Source organism: Arachis ipaensis, chromosome B10 (genome assembly GCF_059453495.1).
Source record: "Arachis ipaensis isolate K30076 ecotype BB chromosome B10, ASM5945349v1, whole genome shotgun sequence".
Lineage (NCBI taxonomy): Eukaryota > Viridiplantae > Streptophyta > Magnoliopsida > Fabales > Fabaceae > Arachis > Arachis ipaensis.
This window is the reverse complement of record NC_142435.1, coordinates 87,200,707-87,214,117: the sequence shown is the minus strand read 5'-3', so window position 1 is coordinate 87,214,117 and position 13,411 is coordinate 87,200,707. Positions and strand designations below refer to the sequence as shown.

At 40.3% G+C, this 13,411-nt stretch overlaps 1 non-coding gene across 1 annotated transcript; it reads left to right on the top strand.

Annotated features, from left to right (window-relative positions):
* Window positions 1–9,723: 9,723 nt before the first annotated feature.
* LOC148580751 (small nucleolar RNA R71) lies at window positions 9,724–9,827 on the top strand. Its single transcript, XR_015896107.1, has one exon. It is a non-coding gene; the product is annotated as a small nucleolar RNA R71 (small nucleolar RNA).
* The last annotated feature ends 3,584 nt before the right edge of the window (window positions 9,828–13,411 follow it).

Genomic DNA, 13,411 nt, shown 5'->3' with positions numbered 1-13,411 from the left:
AAGACAAATCTTGGAAAGCATGATTAGGAGATGATTGAGTGACGAACCCTATACACTCGAGCGAATAGAGCGGATACACTTCCGGTGAGGGTTCGAAGCTCAACTCCTTGTTCCCGGCTTTCACAAGCGTTCATCTAGCAAGTTATATGCACTTTATAGTAATGTTCAATTGGTAGGATTTATGAATTACATATCATTTTCACCCCGTATGCTCATATGTGTTCTTGGAAGATAGATTTACCCTTGACCAAGTAAATAGATGATTTTACATTAGTTGCATGCATTCATTTAAGTAATTTGCACTTCATGAACCCTTTCTTACCATGATCTTTGGTCTTTTTATTTTTAAGCATGAGGACATGCTTGGTTTAAGGGTGGGGAGATTTGATAAACCCCAATTTTGTAGTTTATATTGTGTAGAATTTAGGGGTTTTGTCAATATTTTTCACACTTATCCACAAGAATTGCATGGTTTTGTGTTCTCTTCCTAATATTGCTCCATGATGAAAAACATGCTTCTTTTGCCTTACAATTGCTATATCTTGATCCTCTTTTATTACCATTCGATGCCGTCACGTGTTTGTTGAGTGATTTTAGAATTTATAGGGCAAGGATGGCCTAGAAGAGAGAAAGAAAACATACACAAGAGGAAGGAACATGAAGATTTGGATTTTGGGAATTTCAGCATAGGCGCGCAAGCGCACCTCGCGCGCACGTGTGGATGTCGACAGCTGGAAGCGGCATGGAAAGATCGGCGCATCCGCGCAAATTAGAGAAATCCACACCGGCGCGCACGCGTACATGGCGAGCACGCGTGGATCATAAAATCAATCGGCGCGCACGCACGCATGGCGCGTACGCGCGATAAGCTGCACGTGACCTCATTAAAGGAAATCGTGCCTGGCGATTTCTGAGGCTCAAGAGGCCCAAATTCAAGCTGGTTCTGTAAGGAAAAGACCCAAGGATGATATAGGGGAAAGGGGGATCATTCATTCACACTTAGACACAATTTTTAGCTAGTTTTTTGTTTTTGTTCTTCTAGAGAGAGAAACCCTTGTTCCTCTCTAGATCTAGTTTGATTTGATCTTCCCTTGTTGAATTCTGAATTGGATTTTATTAATTACTAGTTTTGATTGTTTAATTTGAATTCCTTAGCATAATTGATGCGGGGAAAACTTGTCTCTCAACAAATCTTCCTTCGGCAAGTGTACCGAAGTTGTCGTCAAGTAAAAACTCACAATAGAGTGAGGTCGAATCCCACAGGGATTGATTGATCAAGCAACTTTAATTAGAAGAATGTTCTAGTTGAGCGAATCCAGAAATTGGGTTGAGAGTTGCAGAAAATAAAATGGCGGGAATGTAAATAACAGAAAAGTTAATGCTAGAATTAAAGGACTGGAAGTAAATGACTGAAAATAAATTGCAGAATTATAAATGGGAATGGGGGATTTGCTCAAAAAAGTAAATCGCAAAAATTAAAGAGAATGGGTAAGATTAGAGATGGGGAGTTCATTGGGCTCAGGAGATGTTGCAATTCTCCGGATCAAGTTCATTTTCATCTCTTCCTCAATCAATGCACTCATTGATCTCCTTGGCAATCTTAAGTGATTGAATTGCAATTCCTTGCAATTCAATCTCTCAAATCTTGATCAATAGCCAATTCCTTGGTCAATTGCTCATGAGAAGAGATGAAGTGTGGTCACTGATTATACCACATGCATTTCCCAAACCAAGTATTGAGAGGGTTACAGTCACATACCCATCCAAACCCAATTTGGTCCAGCATGAGAAAGCATTTCTAGCTTGATCTCTTCATTCCACTTCCAAGGTTCAAAAGAGATCCAAGTTTGAATAGCTTCTCTTCCAAGATAACTACTCAATTGGATGAAGATCGAAAGCTTTCAAGTAAAATCAAGAGGAAAGATAGAAGAAGAACAATGCAAAATTAGTATTGATCCATCAAATTACAACAGAGCTCCCTAACCCAATGAAAGGGGTTTAGTTGTTCATAGCTCTTGAAAATGGAAACAAAGATGGAGAATACATCATAAAACTAGAAATTGCAAAGAAAGTAAATACAGAGAGTGGTTCTTCAGCCTCCAGAACTCCTTTACAATTCAAAGCTACTCCTATATATACTACTCTTCTCAGCTTCTAGTTCACTCTTCAAGTCTTGGGCCTTTGGATCTTGAGTTTGAAGCAGTTCCTTTCTTTATTTGGGCTTGGCTTTATTTGCAGAGAGAAAGTGCGGAGTGGCAGAGACTTAAGCTCAGGGCGTAGGAGTGTTAATCATTTAGTGAAAGTCCAAATTCGGGAACGTTAGTGACACTTAACATTGTCACTAACGTTCCAATGCACCCCTTTTGCCTCACGTTAAAACCCACGTTAACTAGGTTAACGTGGCTTTTAACTTTGCTTTGTCAACCTTCGAGAACCTTAGTGACTTTCAACATTGTCACTAACGTTCCAATGTGCCCCTAGGTCTCACGTTAGAGTCCACGTTAACTAGGTTAACGTGGCTTCTAACGTGGCCATCTTTTAGCCATCCCAACGTTAGTGACAATGTTGAGTGTCACTAACGTTGGCTCATCCTTCATTTCTCATCGTTAGCTTCCACGTTAACCAAGTTAACGTGGAAGTTAACGTGACTCTTGGGGGTTGTGTGGTTGCTTCAACGTTAGTGACAATGTTGAGTATCTCTAACGTTGTCGATAACTCTTCATCCTCTACGTTAGTTCCCACGTTAACCAAGTTAACATGGGAGTTAACGTGGTACTTAGCACCATAGGCCAACGTTAGTGACAATATTGAGTATCACTAACGTTGGCTTCTCTCCCTCCCCCTTAACGTTAGAGGCCACGTTAACTAGGTTAATGTGGCTTCTAACGTGGCCACTTATGAGTAATTGCCAATGCTAGTGACAATGTTGAGTGTCACTAACGTTGGCTCAACTTCTTTTCTCCACGTTAGAGTTCACGTTAACTTGGTTAACGTGACTCTCTAACGTGGGCATTGATGGCTTTTTGAGAGTGTTATTGGCAATCACTTTTCTCATTAATCTTTGCAAGTTACCTCCCTTTTTCTTGCTTCTTTTTGGTCCTGAAATCAAGCAACAAAGTGCATCAAAGCTCTAGTCCAAGTCGTGAGTAATGCAACATAATATTTGTCACTAAACTTATGCAAAATCCTCATGAAATCATGTAAAATGCACAATGTATGCTTGAGTCAAGGCATAAGTGAATATTTGCCCAAAACTAGCTTATTTCCTAAAGAAATGCATGAAACTAACCTAAAAACAGTAAAGAAAAGGTTAGTGAAACTGGCCAAGATGCCCTGGCATCACAACACCAAACTTAAAGCTTGCTTGTCCCTAAGCAAGTACTGGAACAAGAGAATGATGAATGGAATATCCAGAGGAATGAGTCATTCTTGTGGAAGTCATATTACTGATTTTATGGTGGTTTCATGCATAGCAACTTAGGTTCATTCCATTACTGGCTTTTAGACCTTTATCATGTCTCTAAACACTTACTTTGTTTATATCTCATGAGACTTTTATTCATTGATCCTTTTATTGTTATTTCAAGGGTTATTTGTGTTATTTAGGCTAAGTGCTCTGTAAGGGGGCAACTCTTTAAGATAAGCTTTCAGCCAACACTCCCGAACCAGTTGGTTCAAGGTGCTAGGTGTTGAAGCACCCCTAAGGACTTACTCCCTCAAGTCTCTCCCCCATACATACACACCACAGGCATATAGTTTATTTATTTTCTTTTCTTGAGACCTTGGTGTCCAGCACCTCTTTGGGTTACTAAATGCTCTGTAGTGAGGGTTACTCTTGATAGTGGATTTTCAGCTGATAATCCCGGGTTAGTTAACCCAAGTTACCAAGTGATAAAGCACCCTTAAGAGCTTATTCATCCAAGTAGATCCTTCACACAGGAGCACCACAGACACTTGCCTCAAGATTAAAACCCTTGATGCCTAGCCTTATTGCTTACTCTTTTTCTTTTGTTTTTCACTTCCATTATTCTTTCCCTTTTCTCTTATTAGGATCTTGTTATTAACTTAGTCTCATGAGTGTCTCCAAAGCAAAGTATTCAGGATAGATAGTTGTCCTCCTAGCCTTGTGGTTGAACCAACTTAGCTAACTTATGACTACCCCAAAGATTCATGAATGCACTTCCACAATAGGAACCCTACTCTGGTCTTTTAAGAACATAAACATTCTCTTCTTCATTTGATAAAAAGGGACAAGCTTACAAGTAAATAAGGGAATGATGCAGTGACATTTAAACCAGAAATCATGGACCTATTCAGAAGGAAACTTAAAAGACAGAATTTAAAAAAAGTTCAACTGCAAGTAACTATAAATCAAAAGTGCAATTCGGACCTCCAACTTTCAAAAATTCTAAGTACAATGGAATCAGGTAACAATACAACCTTCGGGTGATGATCTCTGGTCCCCCTCTCTCTTTGTCATCCTCCTAGTTTTTTGTTGCCTCGCTTCTTTGGGTGAAGGTGCACCATTTCCTTATAAGATTCCTACAAGGTCACTGGAAGTTGCTTGTTCCCAAAGCACTTGAGACATAGTTAGCTTATATGTATGCTTATGCCTCTTGAACTCAGTTTGGTGTGTGAACACCAAACTTAGTTCTTTGCCCAGTACACAACATTGCATATATGCAGAGACCCTCATATCTTGTTATCAACAAAGCAATGATCACCTATAGTCTAACTACATCTAAGTGGTTTCTCTTGGTTGGATGGAGGTAGCAATGTTCTTTTGGGAGTGGGGTGTAATTCTAACCAATGTCCTTTAGTGGAACACCAAACTTAGAATTACACCATCACTCTTGGATTGTTCTGGTGTGGAACACCAAACTTAGCTCCTTTCAATACAGGGGAAACCACTTGTGACTTTTATTAAAATAAGGATGAAATTGAAACTACCTGAGGTTGGGTTGCCTCCCAACAGAGCACTCTTTTATCGTCGCTAGCTCGACGAGTTCTTAATTATTTGAGATGGTACTTTACTCTGGGGTCTTCCCCCATGTTGCCCAGATAATGCTTGAGTCTTTGTCCATTCACTGTAAAAGTCCTCTTTGAACCTTCATCCGTGATTTTGATATGGCCATATGGTGACACTTTTGTAACCAAGAAAGGTCCGGACCACCTTGACTTGAGTTTCCCTGGGAACAGCCTTAATTTAGAATTGTAAAGGAGTACTTGCTGCCCTTTTTCGAAACTCCTGGGTGCCAAGTGCATGTCATGTTTTCTTTTTGCCTTCTCTTTATACATCTTAGTGTTTTCATAGGCTTGTGACCTGAATTCCTCCATCTCTTGCAGCTGCAAGATTCTTTTTGCACCAGCAGCAATGTTGTCAAAATTTAGTATCTTGATAGCCCAAAGAGCTTTATGTTCCAGCTCCAGTGGTAAATGACAAGCTTTCCCATAGACTAATTGATATAGAGACATTCCAAGTGGGGTTTTGAATGCTGTTCTGTATGCCCACAGAGCATCATCCAACTTCTTCGACCAATCCTTTCTAGATGCGCCCACAGTCTTTTCCAGGATCCTCTTCAGCTCTCTATTGGATATCTCAGTTTGCCCACTTGTTTGAGGATGGTAAGGTGTGGCTACTTTGTGTTTTACCCCATATCGTAAGAGGAGAGCTTCTAGTGGTTTGTTACAAAAGTGGCTCCCTCCATCACTGATGAGGGCTTTTGGGACTCCAAACCGGCTAAAGATATTCTTCCTGAGGAAGTTCATGACTACCTTGTTATCATTAGTTGGGGTTGCAATAGCCTCTACCCACTTGGAAACATAATCTACTGCTACCAGGATGTAATTGTTTGCATATGAGGTTGGGAATGGTCCCATGAAATCAATTCCCACACATCAAACAGTTCAAGTTCCAAGATGAAATTTTGTGGCATGGCGTTTCTTTTGGGCAGGTTTCCAGATCTTTGGCATTCATTGCAACTTTTTACTAGCTCTTTGGCATCCTTGAAAAGAGTGGGCCAAAAGAATCCGCTTTGTAACACCTTTGCTGCAGTTCTGTCCCCTCCAAAGTGCCCGCCATAGCATGAACCGTGGCAGTTCCACAGGACTTCTCTCCCTTCCTCTTCCGAGACACATCTTCTAAGAATTCCATCTGAACATTTCTTGAAAAGATATGGCTCGTCCCAGACAAAGTATTTTGCATCATTCATGAGCTTCCTCTTTTGATGTTTATTGATCCCTAGGGGTAATGCTCCAGTTGCCTTGAAATTTGCAATATCTGCGAACCATGGTGCTTTATGAACTGTCATCAACTGCTCATCAGGGAAGAGCTCGTTAACACTTGTATCATTTTCTCCACCTTGATCATGAGGGATTCTAGATAAGTGATCTGCCACCTTGTTCTCCACTCCCTTCTTGTCTCTGATTTCAATATCAAATTCCTGCAACAGTAAGATCCACCTTATTAGTCTTGGCTTCGATTCTTGCTTGGCAAACAAATATTTAAGTGCTGTGTGATCTGTAAAAACGATCACTTTAGCACCAATGAGGTATGATCTAAATTTGTCAAATGCAAAAACTATTGCTAGCAACTCCTTTTCAGTAGTGGTATAATTTCTTTGAGTTACATTAAGGACTTTGCTAGCATAGTATATCACACGAACTAGGTTATCTTTCCTTTGTCCTAACACTGCCCCAACTGCAAAATCAGATGCATCGCACATCAATTCAAATGGTAAGTTCCAATCAGGTGGGGAAATGATAGGAGTAGAGGATAACCTCATTTTCAAATGTGTAAATGCTAGCATGCAGGTTTCATCAAAGATGAATGGTGTATCAGACACAAGGAGATTGCTTAAGGGCTTGGCTATCTTTGAAAAATCTTTAATAAATCTTCTGTAAAAACCAGCATGCCCTAAAAAACTTCTAATTGCCTTGACATCACTGGGTGGGGGTAATTTTTCAATAAGTTCCACTTTAGCTCTATCAACCTCAATGCCTTGGCGAGAGACTTTGTGACCAAGGACTATTCCCCCTGTCACCATGAAGTGGCATTTTTCCCAGTTCAAGACCAAATTGGTCTCTTGGCACCTTTTCAATACAAAGGCGAGGTGATGTAGGCAACTAGGAAAAGAATCTCCGAATACCGAGAAATCATCCATAAAAACATCAATGAATTTTTCTATCATATCTGAAAAGATAGAAAGCATGCAGCATTGGAAAGTTGCAGGGGTATTACACAACCCAAATGGCATGCGCCTATAGGCAAACACTCCATACGGACAGGTAAATGAGGTTTTCTCTTGGTCTCTTGGATCAACCACTATTTAGTTGTATCCTGAATAACCGTCGAGAAAACAATAATAAGCGTGCCCTGCAAGTCTTTCCAACATCTGATCCATGAATGGAAGGGGAAAATGGTCCTTTCGTGTAGCCTCATTGAGCTTCCTGTAGTCTATGCACATCTGCCATCCTGTGACGGTCCTTGTAGGTATGAGCTCGTTCTTCTCATTCGTAACCACATTGATCCCTCCCTTCTTTGGTACAACATGTATGGGGCTAACCCAAGGGCTGTCTGAAATTGGGTATATGACTCCTCTTTGCCAAAGCTTCATAACCTCTTTCTGTACCACTTCCTTCATGATTGGGTTCAGCCTTCTTTGGGATTGAATGGATGGCTTGGCGTCATCTTCCAACAGTATTTTATGCATGCATATGGCTGAACTGATTCCCTTCAAGTCAGCAAGGGTCCATCCAATGGCATCCTTATGCTCCCGCAGCACCTTGAGTAGCTCGTCCTCTTGATCTTGACTGAGGAATGAATTTATGATCACTGGATAGTTTTCATTTTCTCCTAGATATGCATATTTGAGAGTGGGTGGTAATGCTTTGAGTTCAAGTTTGGGTGCTTCTGATTTTTCGCTCCCTTCCTTTGGTGCATCTGGTATATTTGTTTCTGTTGTAGCTACCTCTTCACTTGATTCAGATTCTTCCTCCACCAATCTCTCGTTTTCTTCAGGTTCATCTTCTTCAAAATTCTCCTGCACTTCATCCTCAAGTGCATCTAACCTCATGCATTCCCCCAATTGTTCCGGTGGATAACTCATGGCCTTGAACACATTGAATGTCATCTTTTTATTGTGTAATCTAAGGGTGAGGTCACCCTTTTGAACATCAACGACAGCTCCAGCAGTAGCCAAGAATGGCCTTCCCAAAATGATGGAGGTTTTGGCGTCTTCCTGCATGTCCAGCACCACAAAATCTGCTGGGAATATGAAATCTCCTACTTTTACTAGCAAATCCTCCACTATCCTGTGAGGGAATTTGAACGATCGGTCTGCCAGTTGTAGAGCCATTTTTGTTGGTTTAGCCTCCTCAATTTTCATCTTTCTCGTCATAGCTACTGACATCAAATTGATGCTGGCCCCTAAGTCACAAAGAGCCTTTTCTACTGTGATTTCTCCTATAATGCAAGGGATCTGAAAACTCCCAGGATCCTTCAGTTTCTGAGGTAGTTTATGCTGAATGATAGCACTGCACTCTTCAGTTAGTATCACAGTCTCATTGTTCTTCCAGCTTCTCTTCTTAGTCATTAGCTCCTTCGAAAACTTGGCATAAAGTGGCATTTGTTCTATGGCTTCAGCAAATGGTATGTTGATTTGTAGCTTCTTGAAGATTTCCAAAAATCTCAAGAACTGGTTGTCATCTTCCTTTTTCTTCAATAGCTGGGGGTATGGAGCTCTTGAGACGTTGAGTTGGGGTATCTTTTTCTCTTTCTACAAACTTGGCGTGGGGGGTTGCATTCCATCTTGCTCCTCTTCCTTTTCAATTGAGCTTTCTTCTAGTGGTTTTTGGGGATGTTCCTTCAGTTCCTTCCCAATCCTAAGTGTGATAGCTTGACACTCCTCCCTTTTGCTTGAATGGGTATCATAGCAAAAATTGTGGTTCGGAAGCTGCTTAAAAAGATAGCTAATTTGTGTCTCCAGTTTTATGATGGCAGTATTTTGATTCTGCATGTTTGACTGCACTTCCTCTCTGAATGCTTTACTGTCTTGAATGTCTCTGCATATTCCTTCAATGAAGGTTTCAATCTTAGAGAGCTTGTCATTAATTGATGAGCGATTCGGAGCAGATGTGCTATTTTAGTTTTGATAAGTATGTGGAGAAGTGTTGTTGTGGGGGTGTTGAGATATCCTCTGGGTGAATTGTTGGTGAGCTGCATTGTTGTTAGAGTTGTAACGTCTCTGGTCTTGGTTTTGATCTTGCTCACTTCCCTACCCAAAGTTCGGGTGATTTCTCCATCCAGGGTTGTAAGTCTTGGAGTATGGATCATAGTTTTTCCTTGGTGAATTCCCAATGTAGTTGGCTTGCTCCTGACTCCCTTCTGCTTCTTGGTTTACTCCTTCTTGTGTTGTTGATAAAGTGGAGATTGCTGCTACTTGGTTCATCTCCATCCTCTTGGTGAGGTCAGCCAGCTGCTGGGTAATGAGCTTGTTTTGGGCCAACAGAGCGTCTACATTGTTTAGCTCCATCACTCCTCTTGTGTTCCCTCTTTCGGAAGCATAGAAGTAGTCGTTTTCTGCTACTGTTTCAATAACATCTATGGCTTCCTCAATGGTCTTCTTCTTGTTCAAGGACCCTCCAGATGAATGGTCTACTGCCTTCTTTGACTCATAAGAGAGCCTTTCATAGAAAATGTGCAGCTGCACCCATTCGTTGAACATGTCAGGTGGACACCTCCTTGTTAAGTCTTTAAACCTCTCCCATGCTTCATACAGAGTCTTACCATCCTGTTGCCTGAAGGTTTGAACCTCAGCTCTCAGCCTATTGATTCGTTGAGGAGGGTAGAATCTTGCTAAGAAGTTGTTCACCACATCCTCCCAAGTTGTCAAGCTTTCCCTTGGAAAGGATTCCAGCCACTTGGCTGCCTTGTCTCTGAGTGATTAGGGAAATAAGAGCAATCTATAGGCGTCAGGATGAACACCATTAGATTTCACTGTGTCACATATTCTCAGGAAGGTGGTCAAATGTTGGTTGGGATCTTCTTGAACACCTCCTCCAAACGAACAGTTGTTCTGAACAATGGTGATGAGCTGTGGTTTAAGTTCAAAGTTGTTGGCATGGATTGTTGGCTTTTGGATGCTACTTCCACAATTGCCTGGGTTTGGATTAATGTAAGAGCCCAAAACTCTTCTATCCTCCCCAGCATGATTTGCTCCACCTCCTCTGCCATGGTTGTGAGTCTCTTCTTCATGATGATTTTCTATGTTTTCTTCCATGTTTGGTTCAAAGTATTCCTCAAATTGTTCCTCTTCTTCTTCAGCACCAACTACTCATTTTTCTTTTGCTTCCCTCCTTAGTCTAAGGAAGGTTCTCTCTGGTTCAGAATCAAAGGAAGTTGAATCCCTGCTTCTTCTCCTTGTCATACAACCAACAAGTACAAGCAAAGAAGATAGGTGCAAACAGTATTTGTGTCAGAGTTATTGTTAGTTGTGGGTGATGCAATATATCAAACAGTTAGTGGGTTAGCAAACAGAATTGAAAATAACAAAGAAAAACAAACGGGTAGAGGGAGAAGGGAAGAAGTTTAACTAAAACTAAAAGTAAATCACTCAAACAGAAAAATGAAATTCACAAAATAAAATGCTCAATCTAGTGATCTTCCAATCTAATCATTGTTGATGCACAATCAATCCCCGGCAATGGCGCCATAAACTTGATGCGGGGAAAACTTGTCTCTCAACAAATCTTCCTTCGGCAAGTGTACCGAAGTTGTCGTCAAGTAAAAACTCACAATAGAGTGAGGTCGAATCCCACAGGGATTGATTGATCAAGCAACTTTAATTAGAAGAATGTTCTAGTTGAGCGAATCCAGAAATTGGGTTGAGAGTTGCAGAAAATAAAATGGCGGGAATGTAAATAACAGAAAAGTAAATGCTAGAATTAAAGGACTGGAAGTAAATGACTGAAAATAAATTGCAGAATTATAAATGGGAATGGGGGATTTGCTCATAAAAGTAAATCGCAGAAATTAAAGAGAATGGGTAAGATTAGAGATGGGGAGTTCATTGGGCTCAGGAGATGTTGCAATTCTCCGGATCAAGTTCATTTTCATCTCTTCCTCAATCAATGCACTCATTGATCTCCTTGGAAATCTTAAGTGATTGAATTGCAATTCCTTGCAATTCAATCTCTCAAATCTTGATCAATAGCCAATTTCTTGGTCAATTGCTCATGAGAAGAGATGAAGTGTGGTCACTGATTATACCACATGCATTTCCCAAACCAAGTATTGAGAGGGTTACAGTCACATACCCATCCAAACCCAATTTGGTCCAGCATGAGAAAGCATTTCTAGCTTGATCTCTTCATTCCTCTTCCAAGGTTCAAAAGAGATCCAAGTTTGAATAGCTTCTCTTCCAAGATAACTACTCAATTGGATGAAGATCGAAAGCTTTCAAGTAAAATCAAGAGGAAAGATAGAAGAAGAACAATGAAAATTAGTATTGATCCATCAAATTACAACAGAGCTCCCTAACCCAATGAAAGGGGTTTAGTTGTTCATAGCTCTTGAAAATGGAAACAAAGATGGAGAATAAATCATAAAACTAGAAATTGCAAAGAAAGTAAATACAGAGAGTGGTTCTTCAGCCTCCAGAACTCCTTTACAATTCAAAGCTACTCCTATATATACTACTCTTCTCAGCTTCTAGTTCACTCTTCAAGTCTTGGGCCTTTGGATCTTGAGTTTGAAGCAGTTCCTTTCTTTATTTGGGCTTGGCTTTACTTGCAGAGAGAAAGTGCGGAGTGGGCAGAGACTTAAGCTCAGGGCGTATGAGTGTTAATCATTTAGTGAAAGTCCAAATTCGGGAACATTAGTGACACTTAACATTGTCACTAACGTTCTAATGCACCCCTTTTGCCTCACGTTAAAACCCACGTTAACTAGGTTAACGTGGCTTTTAACGTTGCTTTGTCAACCTTCGAGAACCTTAGTGACTTTCAACATTGTCACTAACGTTCCAATGTGCCCCTAGGTCTCACGTTAGAGTCCACGTTAACTAGGTTAACGTGGCTTCTAACGTGGCCATCTTTTAGCCATCCCAACGTTAGTGACAATGTTGAGTGTCACTAACATTGGCTCATCCTTCATTTCTCATCGTTAGCTTCCACGTTAACCAAGTTAACGTGGAAGTTAACGTGACTCTTGGAGGTTGTGTGGTTGCTTCAACGTTAGTGACAATGTTGAGTGTCTCTAACGTTGTCGACAACTCTTCATCCTCTACGTTAGTTCCTACGTTAACCAAGTTAACGTGGGAGTTAACGTGGTACTTAGCACCATAGGCCAATGTTAGTGACAATGTTGAGTGTCACTAACGTTGGCTTCTCTCCCTCCCCCTTAACGTTAGAGGCCACGTTAACCTAACGTGGCCACTTATGAGTAATTGCCAACGTTAGTGACAATGTTGAGTGTCACTAACGTTGGCCCAACTTCTTTTCTCCACGTTAGAGTTCACGTTAACTTGGTTAACGTGACTCTCTAACGTGGGCATTGATGGCTTTTTGAGAGTGTTATTGGCAATCACTTTTCTCATTAATCTTTGCAAGTTACCTCCCCTTTTCTTGCTTCTTTTTGGTCCTGAAATCAACCAACAAAGTGCATCACAACTCTAGTCCAAGTCGTGAGTAATGCAACATAATATTTGTCACTAAACTTATGCAAAATCCTCATGAAATCATGTAAAATGCACAATGTATGCTTGAGTCAAGGCATAAGTGAATATTTGTCCAAAACTAGCTTATTTCCTAAAGAAATGCATGAAACTAACCTAAAAATAGTAAAGAAAAGGTCAGTGAAACTGGCCAAGATGCCCTGGCATCAATAATTTTGTTTAGATCTTGTGTTAGATTTATGTTTTCTTGTCAATTGTAATTTTATACCCATTTCATGAATCTTGTGAATCTTGAATTGCTAATGTTACATTGATGATTTTCATGATTAATTGTGTTATTTGAGTGATTTTATATTGATAATTATTAGTGGGTACTTGTTAATTTCAATTTAATTGCAATTTGAATATGTCTTTTAGTAATGCTTATCATGTGTTTGATGAAATGTTTCCCTTGATTATGGAGTAGTTCTCTTTACTCTTGGCCTAGGCTAAGGGAATTGGATAAACTTGAGTCATTGGGTCTAATAGATTTGATGATTTGGGAACCCTTAGTGGTCAATTTGATAACCATTGACACTAGCCTACTACTAAGTCAATTAGTAGCTAGGTTGGACCTTATGGGTTGATGTTGACTAAACCATTTAATATACTTCAAGTATAGAAGTAAACATAATGAGTTTGGTTCCTCATAATTGTCAAGATATGGTTATTAGACAAGGATAGTGACCCCAATTTTC